Source organism: Diorhabda carinulata, chromosome 1 (assembly GCF_026250575.1).
Source record: "Diorhabda carinulata isolate Delta chromosome 1, icDioCari1.1, whole genome shotgun sequence".
Taxonomy (NCBI): domain Eukaryota; kingdom Metazoa; phylum Arthropoda; class Insecta; order Coleoptera; family Chrysomelidae; genus Diorhabda; species Diorhabda carinulata.
In genome coordinates, this window is record NC_079460.1 from 27,823,290 (window position 1) to 27,838,325 (window position 15,036).

General features: G+C 32.9%; 1 protein-coding gene across 1 annotated transcript in view; it reads left to right on the forward strand.

The window, feature by feature from the left end:
* Window positions 1–15,036, forward strand: part of LOC130903962 (tyrosine-protein phosphatase 99A) — a 451,000-nt gene that overhangs the window by 411,971 nt on the left and 23,993 nt on the right. The window lies entirely within an intron of this gene.

The window sequence follows — 15,036 nt, forward strand, 5'->3', positions numbered from 1 at the left end:
TAGAAATGTAGAAGTATAATGTATAAATATGTTCTGAAGCTAGTTGCTAAATTTAGAGAAACTGACATTGATTGCGATATAAGGATGGAATTTTGTGAAACAGTGACGGCTTTTAAAGCAGAATATTTTGCTTCGCTTTATTTGTGAATGTGCGTTTTTTTATTGATGGGTATAACAACAAGCCAAATTTTCCCAACTATTCAGAGAAGTTCAACACAGAATCTGGAGAAGCATTAAAATTTTGGGATAATATCCTTGACCATAGTATTCGATCTTTATTAATTGGTGAAAATCCAACTAGTGAGCTCTACCTTGTTCAAAACAATTATAGGCTTCTTAATAACAACTACTTTCCAAAAAAAATTGATATTGCTGATAACATGATTCTACAAGACGATCATATCATACTATATCAAAGATTTTCTACAGCTAGACAGTGGCTAGTTGATAGTTTTCCAGATAGTGAAATAGTCGAAGAAGTGTAATTGGGGTATCCAAAATCACAACCCCAAGATTTTGCAAACGTGAAGAGAAGCTGTGTGGGGAGAGTTTTATGTAGAGGTTTCTCGAAATTTTAGAAAATAGTGACATTTGCAAAATTTAAAAGTTACTTATTATTATTTTTTCGTTTTTCGTTCAAGGGTTGTAGAAAGAAAGATCAAATATTCACCATTTTGTTATTTTATCGATCCCTCTTTCCATTTATGGTTTTAAGAGTCGTGTCTGCTAGAGGATTGAGTAATTTTTTGAAAACTGTCCAACAAACTATCTTAAAAATAAATAAGACATGGCTTCGCATTTTTCTCAATTTTTCATAGCTTCTATGGAGCCTTCTCTATTAGAGAGTTGTAAGTTTTTAAATCGACACACTATAACAGTATCTAAGTCACAACATTAAAGCGAATAGGAAGGCGTACCATAAGTTGATACAATTGTCATCAAACTGCTGCTTAGAGCAAATTGGATAGCGGTCTTGTCAAGGCTAGTTAAAACAGAACACATCAAGGAAATTGTTGAAATGTCACTGTATAATTCATCAAGAATCATTGGCACGCAAATATTTAAGAATGTAATGGCATACCATTAATAATTAAAATTATAGTATATTTTATAAAGAGCAGAGGACTAGATCACGGCCAGTTCAGGTTGTTTCTGCAAGCCTTGTACGAAAAGTCTTCTGATGTCCCTTATCTCACCGAAATTCGTTGGTCTAGTCGAGGAGTACTTTTAGAAAGATTTTTTGCATTACGTGACCCCATTCAAGCATTCATGTCAGAAAAAGGTAACCCAATTGAATATGATAATGACTGGTGAGTTGATCGTACCTTTTTAGTAGGTATGAATAAACACTTGACTGATCTGAATGTAAAGTTATAGGGTAAAAATTTATTGTCACTTAAATGTATTCATGTATTCAAATCAAAAAATTTTAAAGAAGTTACGCTCTTACACAATATTTCAAGAGTTTGAATAACTAGCCGGAATTAAAAAAAAAAACATGTAGCACGCCTTCGGTGCACGTTGGGTAGCACCTATTTATGTGACAATACGTTTGCCCTCATGAAAATAAATAAGACTAAACATCGCAAAATACCCAAGTTGGATTTATAATCTGCCTGCGCTGACGCTGTCGTTTGCGTTATGTTAGAGTTAGAGTTCGCGTTGGAAACGAATTAGAAAGTTTTTTACATTCCTCTGACGTTATTGATTTAATTGGCTGGCCCTATTTAAACCAATTAGAAATGTAATTTTACAAAACCACAAAATATTCAGATATTTCATTTGCATGGTAGAAGAAAAATCTCGTCTCTTGTTTAATTGGTTTCAAGTTTCAGCATTTTTTAGATAGATTTGTTAATGTTGTTTTTATCCTAATTATGGTTGAATTTGTTTATTGCTGCTGTGTATGCGTGGCGTGGTCATATAATCTGGATATCTGTTTTCATTGGCTAGGCCGTGGAAAGCGAGCGTCGAACATAAAAGTTGGCCATATCCCAGCGCCAACTCGGCGTGAACTTCTTAAATGTTGAAAGCGATCGAGGCCGTAATCGCAAGCGCGAATGTAAAAGTTTATATATTGACCATTACGAATGAAAATATCCAATCAATTTTTAAAATAATTACAACTAATATGATACTTAGCATCAATGAGCTTGTCGAAAATAAGTGAAGTCAGGTAACTAGATACTCGACCTCAGAAAAATTATCTTCTTTTAAAACTTTGATAAGATTTTAACCGTATATAAATACTATATAATCAAATAAGTAAAATATTATTATAGTACATTTATTCATTTGAATCTGGCCCACCTACACATTTTAAATTTTATATATGCAAAAATGAGATTTTCTGAAATGTATTTTATTACTTTACGGAGACCATCTAGTAAACCTCTTTTAATCATACTTTATTTGGTCAAGCATACATTATAAATTTTATTTATTTCGTCTTAGAGTGAATCAATATTCCTTTGATTTTTGCTGTTATTGTTGAGTCGTCAAGTCTACTAGCTAAATAAATTTGATTCAAAATTAATTTACTAAATGAGTTTTCCATTTCTTCAATTCTTATTCTAAAATAAATCTTATGATAATAGACTTTATATTTCGCTAATCCTAAACTATCTAGTTTGTAACTTAGGGGTTCAATTGTTTGAACTTCAAGTACCTGGCTTTTTGATTCATTGATGTCTACTAATAATTTCCTATATTTTTGTTTAATTTTATTTCGTGGTTCCATATCTAAATAAACTACATCTGTTTTCGGTATATCGTCATTTCGTATCAAGTTTGTTTTATTTAGATGTTCGATTCTCTTTATTAATTGTGTTCGATAAATATCGTTAAAACTGATACAGTTCCTGTTTTTCAATATTCATTATAATCTTGATAGATTTTTTCATTGGGATCGATTTCGTATGGATTTGATTTTTGATGGGGACCATAAAAAAAGTAAGAAGGGGGTAGTGTTTTACTGAATGAATTGACTGATTGTATATAAGAATAGCTGTTGTAACTGAGACAGTAATATTTTCTTTCGATTTTTCTTAGTTTTTCTATTGAGCTTGAATGTGCTCTTGCTATTAGAGATGGTATGGATTAGGGGTATAATAAATTTTTATGTGAAAATGTGACATGAATTCTTTAAATGTTTCGTTATTGAATTGCATTATCGGTTAGAATTTGAATCACTAATTTCTGTAGATATTTGGAGAATAAATCGATTATTTAATGTTTATTTTCTACAGAGAGTATGTCTATAGTAAAATTTTCGAAAGTTCTTTTAGAAATAAGGAGACTGGATATCTGTGATACCGTTATGATTTGCTCGTCTTTATTAATTATCTCTTGAAAAAGTTTTAATTATTTTTATATTTGATTTTGACTTTAGAACATTCCTTGGAAGCAATATTAAGTAATGAATCATCAGGGCTTTATAAATGCTATAACTTAATTCCTGCGGTTTGATAAGAGACGGCGTAACTTGTATAATATTACATCGTTCCAATATTCCGAACCTGCGTTGGAAAGCTACTGTCATTGTACGTCTTTTCAGTATATGTTATTCATTTGAAGCGTTAACAATAATATTTTTTTTTCATTCAAATATGTCGAAATTTGTTCCTGAAAACGTGTTCTTCATTACTTTAATATGAAGAAAAATGCTGCCGAAAGTCATCGTATTTTGATGGAAGTTTATAGTGAACATGCTCTAGCTGAGCGAACGTGCCAAAAGTGGTTTGCACAATTTAAAAGTGGTGATTTTGGCTTGGAAGACGATGAACGTCCTGGGCAGCAAAAAAAGTTTGAATATGAAGAACTGGAAGCACTACTCGATGAAGATTGTTGCCAAACACAATAAGAGCTCGCAGAATCTTTGAGTGTCACTCAAGCATCCATTTCAAAACATTTGAAAGCAGCGGGATATATTCAAAAGCAAGGAAATTGGGTTCCACATGAACTCAAGCCAAGAGACCTCGAAAGGCGGTTTTGCATGTCCGAAATGCTGCTGGAACGCCACATTTTTGCATGCGATTGTTGCTAGTGATGAAAAATGGATCCATTACGACAACCTCAAGCGCAAAAAATCATTGGTCAAATCCAGCCAATTAGTCAATTCAACGGGAAAGCCGCAAAGGTAATGCTCTCTATTTAGTGGGATCATAAGAGTGTGCTTTATTACGAGCTGCTAAATTCGGGTGAAACCGTCAATGGAAAACGTTACCGAACACAATTAATCCATTTGAAGAGAGCAGTAGACGAAAACCGCCTGGAATATGCGACCAGACACGAGGCAATAATTTTCCATCATGACAACGTTGCTATTCCGGTTAAGAGCTATTTGGAAAACAGTGAATGGGAAGTTTTATCTCACCCGTCTTATATCCCAGACCTTGCCCCTTCTGACTACCATTTGTTCCGGTCGATGCAGAATGCCCTCACTGGAATACGGTTCACATCAGAGCAAGATATTAAAAATTGGCTTGACTCATTCTTGGCTGCCAAGCCGGCGAATGTTCTTTTAGGATGGGAAAATTTTTATTTCCAGAGGGTTGAATTTGTCTATAATTTGATTAATTATTTGTTCTTTGGTAATTACTTTGATACTGAAATCTTTCAGTATATTCTATTATTAGAATTTTCAGAAATTTGTGGTCTTTTAAACCAATTATTCAATGAAGTTTGGTTTCTCCGAGATTGACTAAACGAAATATTATCTTGAGAGAGAGAGAGAGAAGGATGATTTCTTATGGTTTTTTGAAAAAAAGTTAGCAAATTCAATTCCAGATCTCACTATATATAAACTAATGATGAACGTACTCAGAACGTGATATCAAACAAGTAATATTTGAGTTGTTCACATAATTGAAACATTCATCTTGGTCATAAATGGAATTAAATAATTTTCTATGACTTTCGACGTGGATTAAGCCAACAGCAGTGTGCCGATCAACCCGCTTCGACTTTTTGATGTTTCAAGCCATCGTGTTCCTGTGGTTTTCCGAATTCAATCGTGGTCGCACGTCGCTACAGGATCAATTTCGTTAAGGTTGTTCAAAATCGGCTGTTGTGCCAAAAAACATCGATGCTATGCGTAAACTGATATTGCAAACTCGTCATGTGACTTACCGTGAGATTGAGGCATACTTGGGCATTAGTACCACTCGCATACATTCAATATTGCTTGAACATTTGCCATCAAAACGATTTGTTCACGCTGGATACCGCATAATTTGGCAATCGATCAAGAAAAACCTTGTGCCTACTTGGGGATATCTCACTCAATATTAAACAGAACATACTTGATATCAACGATTTGAAGAATAGTATTCAAAGTGTGTGTAATACTATCAAAAATTAGTCGAATTATTGGAAGGGGAGGCCGGGTATGGTTTTCTCACGAGTTGGTTGTCTCAGCGGCCATAACAGAGAAACGAACGAGTAAATGAGTACATTGAATTGCGTCGTAGGAGCGGAATACCAACACTCCCCTCCCTGCCACTCGTCAGTGTTGTGACGGTGATATGCATGTTTATTTTTTTCGCACATCAAAAGTAAATTTTTGTGTTTCCGGATCGAGTCTCGTAAGTATACTTAAACGTGTGCTGGGATGTCACAGGAACTTTTGGGATGGTTGTCACATGTGACAACCAGCCCCTGGTATACGTTTTTGTTTCTATTGGTATTTAAGTTTTTCTAAATAGACTTTTATTTATTTGAGCTTCAACATGCCACGAGTTCACAAGAGGAAGACCAATAGAGGGCTTGTTTCAGCTTAATTGATGCTGCGTGCGGTGAGTGAAGTTAAAATTGATGCCAAGTCCATAAGGTCTGTTGCGAAGGATTTTGGAATTAATTACCGCACTTTAACTAGATATTGTAAAAAGTTTACTTCTGAAGAGATCCGCAGCACAGCCATTTCAAGACCATCCACAAAAATAGGCTACCAAAGGAATCGACAAATTTTTAGTGATGAACAAGAGGAATAACTGGAAAAATACTTACTTCTGGCTTCAAGTGTCTACTTCGGGTTGTCTCTAAAGGAGGTTGGTAAATTAGCATTCCAGCTTGCTATGTCTAACTATGTAAAAGTCCCCAAGTCTTGGGAATCGAATAAGTTGGCTGGCTCCGATTGGTTCACGTGATTTTTGAAGAGACACCCAGTGTTTTCAATAAGAACTTCTGAAGGTACTTACTTGGCTCGATCCACGAGCTTTAACCCACATAATGTCAAAAGTATTTTTGATAATCTAGACACGGTAATTAAACGGTCCAGTATTCAACCACAAGACATATGGAACATGGACTAAACTAGGGTAACTACGGTGCAAAAACCGGCCAAAGTTGTTGCTAGAAAAGGATTTAAGCAAGTTGGTGCCATTACCTCGGTTGAAAGAGGCACCTTAGCTGCTGCTGTTTCGGCAGTTTGTAATTCAGTTGCACCATTCTTTATTTTTGCTCGGGTTCAATGGATCAATGGATGGTAAATCATCCAGGACAGAGCATGACAATTTACGATATCCCTGGAATCATTGCTTAGGCTTTCCCATTGGCAGTTTCACCATCCAATATTGTCACAGGGTATAAAGCCTGCGGCATTTGTCCATTTAACAGAGACATATTTCAAGACCACGATTTTATGCCATCATCCGTCACTGATAGACAACTAGTGACAGTTCCTGACGATGAAATTGTACCTAATGATGCCGTTAAACAAAACAATAACTCTGTACTTAATCGTCCTTCAACGCCTGAAGCTGAAGATCATAACTTTGGGACCAATGAACCTGCTATGATCCTGCCTGTTATTGACAACCCTTCACTGGCTCAAAATGATAACCCCAATATTAGTGCTCGTGTAATTACACCTGAAAAGATTGTCTGCTTACTGCCAGAAGCATTGTCGTAGAATCAAATTCCAATGGAATAAATGGCAATTCCCGGACCAAATAGTTCTTCAAGAACATCTCTAATTATATCACCGCAAGCCTTGAAACCCCTACCAAAAGCACCTCCGCGTAAGTTACAGCGAACAGACAAAAGAAAAGGAAAATCAGTAATCCTAACTGATACACCGGAAAAGACTTAGTTAGAAGAGAAAAAGAAGGAACAAGATGCAAAGAAAAAAAATATCTAAACGTGTGTTAAGTGAGAAGAAAGAAAAGAAAAACATAACTAAAGGAAATAAATAGATCCAGTGCCAAGATTGCAAACTTTGGGCTCACGAAGCTTGCACACCTGGACTACCCAATTACATATGCCAAAATTGTGATTCTGAATATTCTGACTAATTTACAGAACCTGTGATCTCACTAAGTTAATAATACAATGTACACGATTCTATTTTCTAATAAAAAATGATAACTTAATTATGATTAGTGTTTATTTTTGTGAATCGCCCTCACTTTAATTATGTGACTACTTACCCCAAATACTTAGACAACCATCCCTGACCCGGGGTTAGAAGTCACACTTCTCTAATCCGCGAAAAAAAAAATATATTTTCACGTAATGTAATATTAGAGAAAAAATCTTTTCTTTAAAACTAGAATAATTACACTATCCATGAATATAAAAATGTCATGTCTAAGCAAGATAGTTGGAAGTCATTCTATGGATTATGAATCTGCCAAAGTTTTGACAACTACAAGTAACGCCTGTTTTTAGAAGCCTTACCTAACCTGTATGCTAATTTTACTTTTAATGAAACAATGAAAAATACGCTTCACGTCACTGGTCTGATATCAGCTTACGCATACTGTGTTCAAACGTTTGAGCTTACTTTGAGCGGCCACAATGAATAGGCTTGTTTCCACTAAGAATAAATCAGATGGCTTTGAGTTTCTAATGATTAACCATGATAATTAGTAAATAAAAAAACAAATTTTCTGCAAATTTAATAAAAGATTAATAATAATGCTGAAAAATAAAATCGACAAAATGAGGCGTTTGATCACGTGGCATTAAACACCAATCAGAAAAGCTCGTGAAACGCTATATTGTAGCTGTCATTTTCGTATAAAGTGGGTTATTTCGAGTTTTCAGCAATTATTGTTAAATTAATAAAATTCGTTTTTAGTTTAAACTTGAAAGACAGGTATAAATTGTCAGGGAAACAGGATTTAACAAAGCAAACTGCAAAAAATTTTTTACAATGAACACCTACTTTAGTCCGCAGTGTTAAAACTTATATGTAAGTATTATGTGAAGAACAAACAAAGTCTTATTTAATTAGCAGTTGCCAGTCAGAGAGTCGCATGTACCCACTGTGGAATGAAAATACTTAACTGATTTTGAGGTTATGTTTTTTATGTATTTTTCGAGGAGAATAGGCTAGTTGACAAAATTTTGAAATTATTTTAGAACTATAGCTAAGCATCTATTTCATCCCAAAAATATATTATTTTAAGAAAAATAGGTTTCTTACGTTAGTATTTTGAGTTTTTAGAAATGAACTTGAAATTGACCGCGAAAAAGGCCAAGACTGTCACGGCGTCTTTAATGACGTCACACCTCCTGAAACAGCTGTGTTTGTTTATGACAGTCAATTGTGCTTTTTAATAAATAATGAGTTCCTCGTATTATAAATACTGTATAGTGCCCCAATGTGAAAGTATAACGATAAAAACGCCAGACAAATTATTCATATACGTTCCAAACAGTTAAGAAATACGCTTTTACTTTATCAACTAATTTCATAAATTATTTCTCTGAAGATCATTTTGATGTAAGTATCAAACAAAACTCTTGATGTATCTATTTATAAATGTATAGTAAAATAATGAATTTTGCAAAATCTACCATTATATACCATACATAACATATAAAATGTTATGGACTTAATTAAGTCAAAGTTATTGAAACTTTGTATTCGCTAACCTCAAAATCAGTTAAGTATTTTCATTCTACAGGGGGTAAATGCAACTCTCTGACTGCTAACTGCTAATTAAATAAGACTTGTTTGTTCTTCACATAATACTTATATATAAGTTTTAACACTGCGGACTTCCGATGAACAAAAGTAGATGTTCATTGTAAAAAATTTTTTGCAGTTTGCTTTGTTAAATCTTGATTTCATGGCAAATTATACTTGTCTTTCAAGTTTAAACTAAAAACGAACTTTATTAATTTAACAATAATTGCTGAAAACTCGAAATAACCTGGTCACTTGGTACGAAAACTACAACATAGTGTTTCGCGAAGTGATTAAACGCCTCATTTTGTCAATTTTATTGTCCAAAAGTATTATTAATCTTTTATTATATTTGCAGAAAAGTTGTTTTTTTATTTACTAATTATCATGGTTAATCATAAGAAACTCAAAGCCATCCGATTTATTCTTAGTAGAAACAAGCCTATTCATTAGCCTTCGACTATATTTTGAATTTTGAATGTGCTGCCATCTGTTCGTTAGTTGCGTAACTTCCGAAAGGAATTTGTAGAACTTAGAAACTCACTTGTAGATGGCAGTGGAGTAAATCTCAGAAAGTACCGTTTCATGTGAAGTTCATGCCGGTTTTAAATGTGAAATTTGTGAATTCCAATGGTCTGTACGATTCGGAAAACTTGTGGAGAGCTGCTCATGATGCTTTTGTTCATCGTGACTGAAGGTAAATATTTTTCTTACTATTCTTCTTGTTGGGGCAACCGAAACGTAAATCGAGATTTTTGGGATTATGGTGGGGTTCAGGTGAAGATATGAGTGCAGAAGATGATAAAAGAGGGATGCAAATATAGTTGCCCAAAAAATATGCCTAGTTTGTGGTGAATTCGGAGAAAATAATAAAATCTGGTTAAGATGTATCTTTTGCGGGAATTGGTCACATAAAGATTGCGCGGCGGTGGAAAAACAAAAGAGTTTTGTTTGTGACTATTGCGTTTGAACAAAAAGGACAGGGGAAATAATGGCCCCACGCCCCCATTACCCAGCCACATGACTATTCCTGTTTTTGACTTTCATGTTGTGTTGTTATTTGAAATATTAATATGGAATATATTTATATAGAATATTAAAGAGAATATTTTCATGTCTACTGTATTTTTAAAAATTTTATTGAGAAAAATTGTGCAATAGCAAATAAGCTTAGGGGGCCCCCATTACCCCGACTTCCCCTAACCAGTGTGAGACACACGTGTTAATAACCTTCTTTTCAGGAAAACTCGATTTGTAAATTCGAGATGATTATATTACTTATGCGGTAAAGTTTACAAGGAGGCTCTTTATAAATTAAGATCATAAGATATGACTCCGAAAGGACGGTGATAAAATTGACTTTTTAATTTAATACCTAATTTTAGGTCACAGTAGACTTATTTCTTCAATTTCCTATTTCTTAGACCTTTTGATATATTAATGCATCTAAATGCTCTTGATTTTAGGTCTCTTCAGTTTCAAAATAAGTTTTTTTTGATAGTTGTTAAGAGAAAGATAAATTTTGACGTTTCGACTTTTCTTTAAGTCTTTATCAAAATATGATATTGATACTGACAATTTGCTTATTTATATTGATCTATAGATCACGTTCATTATAAATATCTAAATAAGGATAAAAAAGATCTAAATAATTTAAGTAAAATTTATAGCTCTATTTAGTAAATTCTAATAAATTTAATATATCTATATTGATCTAAAGATCAATATAAATGAGCAAATTGTCATTGTCAATATCATATTTTGATAAAGACTTGAAGAAAAGTCGAAACGTCAAAATTTATCTTTCTTTTAAAAATTATCAAAAAAAACTAATTTTGAAACAGAAGAGACCTAAAATCAAGAACATTTAGATGCATCTATGCATATATATATATATATATATATATATATATATATATATATATATATATATATATATATATATAGGTAATAGGAGTTGAAATTAGCTATCCTTTTTAATAAGTTCAATTCAGCTATTGATATTTCGTTTATTACTTTTTTAATGCGTTATTTCGTGCCTCATCGTATGGTTGGTCGATTTTGAATGTATCCCTTGTCCAGAAAAGTACAAGGGATATATATTGTGATAAACTTTATCTCTAGAAGCCGTATCTATATTATAATAGTGGTGTTAACTGCAAATGTCAACGGTCTTCGTATATGAAGTTGGCCTATCCTTTTTTATTTCTTGACAGGTGTGTTATAATAAAATCTGGTTTTGGCAGTCTTCTACTCGAATTCACTAGCAATATCTAAGTCGTATAAACTTACATGTGCAACATGTAACGCAATTGGTGTGGACGGTGGTTACACAATTGCAGCGACGTTGCATTCTGTGAGTGGTGGAGATCCAAGAGCAGCTATTAAAGGAATGTTTAGTTGAAAGGTGAACGCAAGAATAAGTGCCCATGTTACGCTTACAAATTAACTATTACTTACCAAATTATTTTAATTATGGAAAAGTGGGACGGATAAATAACTCTATTATCAATTTTATTGACTGAGTTGTTACTCTTTGTAACAACTTTCCAAAATCTATATTAGACACACGCACAACTTCTTATGGACCGCTCAACTCCTTTATTTTAAATCTAATAGCAAATCGGCTTCGGTTCGTTTTGCAAATAAATTAGTCCTTTAATATCCACGTAATTTTCTTGCAATCGTTGATTCTTGTATTATCATAAAAGCCTATACGACCTGATGATAATGCAACATTGGTTCCATGTTCAACAAAAAGCAGGAAAGGACTAGAAATGAATTGTGCGCAGCTTTGCCTCATTAAATACTTTAAATCATTTATGCTGCATAACACATTACATGAATACTAAGCTTTAAATTATATCACAGTTTCAAGTTCGGAAATTGATTTAAATTATTTTTCTTTAATATTAAGCACAGTACATTAATGTTATCGTAAGATCTACTGTATTATCGCTGAAAATCAAAAATAAAATGTTCAAAACACACCAAAATAATATTTCTATAACGGCAGGTGATATCAAATATTAGTAAACAAGTTCACATAACCAAAAAACAGTGAAGATAAAGTGAATGTTGATTTTTCTTTTTTATTGTACAAGTACGTCCATAAATAGTTCAAACAAACTGTTGTATTGAATTTTTAGAATTCCAAAAGAGGGAACCCCCTGCGTCTATATCATGGAACATTTGATATAGGTGGGTTTAAACAGTAAATCAGGTAACAAATAAGAATTAGTCCTTGTTGGTAAAACGCATCCATGTGATATCATTTACTATTCAAATTCGGCCCTACATATGTTGTAATGCCACATAACTAAACATAACATGATCATGGAATTAATTTTTTATGCTTGGTTGAGAGGACAATTACCAATAAACTTATTTGACTTCACACAATCTCAGAAGCCTACTTTTTACTGAGTAGTACTACTTTGCAAAGCGATTATATTGTTCTTGTTACTAATGCCGCAATCAATCTATGACCCATAATTGATCCAGATTAATTGGATTCCTCATGTTTTGTATCTATACTTCTAATGGGAAATTTAGTGAATAAAGATCCAAATTTTTTTCGTGGAATAAATAGAGTATATTTAATCATGAAAAAAGATTTGTGTCACACCTATTCAAACGACGGCCAAGTTTTTTCGAAAAATATTAATATTAATTAATTTAAATATTATTATTTAGAAGTACATTGATTAAAATAGGTAATACCTACTAGTATATAGAATTTTCATTTGTCTCTTCCATACATTTTGATATACTTGCTAAAAAAATCATCATAATCACAGTTAATAACATGAAATAAAGCACTATATAAACTATAACTATAAAATTAATGTGCAAAAAAACTACCGTAATTTAGGCACAAAACAAACACAAGTGTTCTAAATTTTGTATTGTGCTTAAAAGCTTAATTGAAGATTCACTAAAAAATATTCAGTTTCATCTTAATCTTAATTAGCTCCACTGAAATAGATCTAAAAAGTATCTATGGAGTTTTCGTAACACCTTAAACAAAAAAAACAATACAAGAAAAGCTAGCACGGGTACATAGGAGAAAAACGATTGTTAATCTCACAGCCTCTATTCTGACCTAGATCAGTTGCTTTCTTAGATTGATCTATTCAAGAATTCAAGAAAGAAAAACAAGAGAAGAAGAAGAAACTTCGCCACCCATTTTATTGGTCCTTTATAAAACTTCTCCGGGGAATGGACAAGTTACGTTATGATAATTTTATTTTCATTTATTTAATACGCTATTAATGACGTAAACGTACATATCTCTTTTGTAAAGTAATATCTTTGGCATTTATTTTAATATAATTTGCTGCCAATCATATTCACCATTAATCACAAACACAGGACTAAAAAATGCAGTATAACGGAGCTAAATAAAACCAGCTAGACACATTTTAATTCACCAGTCACTTGTAAGCTATTAGGGGTTATAGTGGCTGGCTGGCGCCAGCGTGGAGATTACGTGATTGCCAGGCAGCGCTGAAAAGCTGAATATGTTCAACTTCTGACTGCGACTACTAAACACTAGCCCGCTGGCATTCATCAGTCGCTGGTTATGCTTGCTGACAATGGTCGCATTCAGCGGACGAAACCATTGTGCAACTGTTGTATAACATACGCTAAAACTCAACACTCTCTTTTAATTTGTGCTACTAGGTAGCGGTAGCGGAGTGAAATTTGTTGAATCGACTGTGTTCTGTAACACTTGTTAAGTTCAATGAAAGCAACCAAAATAACCTCTATTTCGAAAATATACCCGTCATAAACTAACAAGACACATAAAAAAAAGAAGTGTTGACAGCAAACGCTCAACATGTTCCCGATTGTAACCGTTACCGATAGGTAGTAATAGCGCTATATCCTACGTCCGCTGAATGTGACCAATATTATCAGCAGCAGCTAGAGAGAAGCGGCTGCTAAACAGTTTTGTGTGATCGCGGCTTCAAACCAAAAATACGAATACGTATCATTGACGTTATTTCGAATACATAGTTGTACCGAATAATATTCGGATGCATACATATTTGAATTCAATAAATACTTCAATTTTATTCTTATATCACTTTTGACTTCAATCAGAATAGACTTTTGTCAAACGACTATCTAATAGTGCATCTTCTCGAGAAGTGTTCTTTGAAAGGTGAAGACGTTAACTTGTCGCAGAGTATCTTCAAACTAAAAGCTATACTAATATCCTTGCTTAACGCTTCTTTGCACAAAATTTGATACCATTTAGATTTATTATCACATTTAATTCTCTGTCATTCGCAAAAATGTACATAATTTAGTTTAAAATAAACGAATAGTTTTTAGACTATCATCAAATAGAATAACCAATATTCTCAACATTATATAAAGTGTATTATTTCAAATACTAGGAATCATTTTTTCATTACGCTCCAATTACTCAAGTCGATCGTTGCAGAGACATCTATAGACACTTATTAAGATTGTGTCGTTGCCATAGAAGTATTCTATAAAAGTGAGAAAATTAAAAATACTTTTTTAATCCATGGTAATAATAACTAGACTTTACAATAATACTTGAATACTGAAGTTGGTATTACCTTATAAAAATGAATATTATAATGAATAATTCAATTAATACATAAAAATTTTCAAGATATACCAAATTTTGATCAGGTCAACGACACAAAGATTATTGCTGGTCTGGCTTTGCTTCTAATCGAAGTTCTTCAAGTTGCGATTTTATCTGTCAACAAAACGTTTGCGCTAACGCAGCTATGTGAAAACAGGAATATTCCGACTGGACATTGCCAGATTTCTATCAAAATCGGTGAAAGTGATATAATAATAAAGCTCACATACTTTGAGCTACATTTGTTTTGACGTATTTAATAGCTATTCGTATATTAGATAGTTAAAATAAAATTGAACATAAAATATTACAGAAAGAATATTCTAGACAAAAATATATTGAAATAAAGCTTTGGATATTTAATTCTGAACAAAACATAATCTTTCAAATTCATATCTCTTCAAAACCAATAGGCTAAGGCTATTTATTTTTATTTGATAACACTCGGTTAATAATTGCGTTATAAATAACATATAAGTTTGGAGAAAATGAA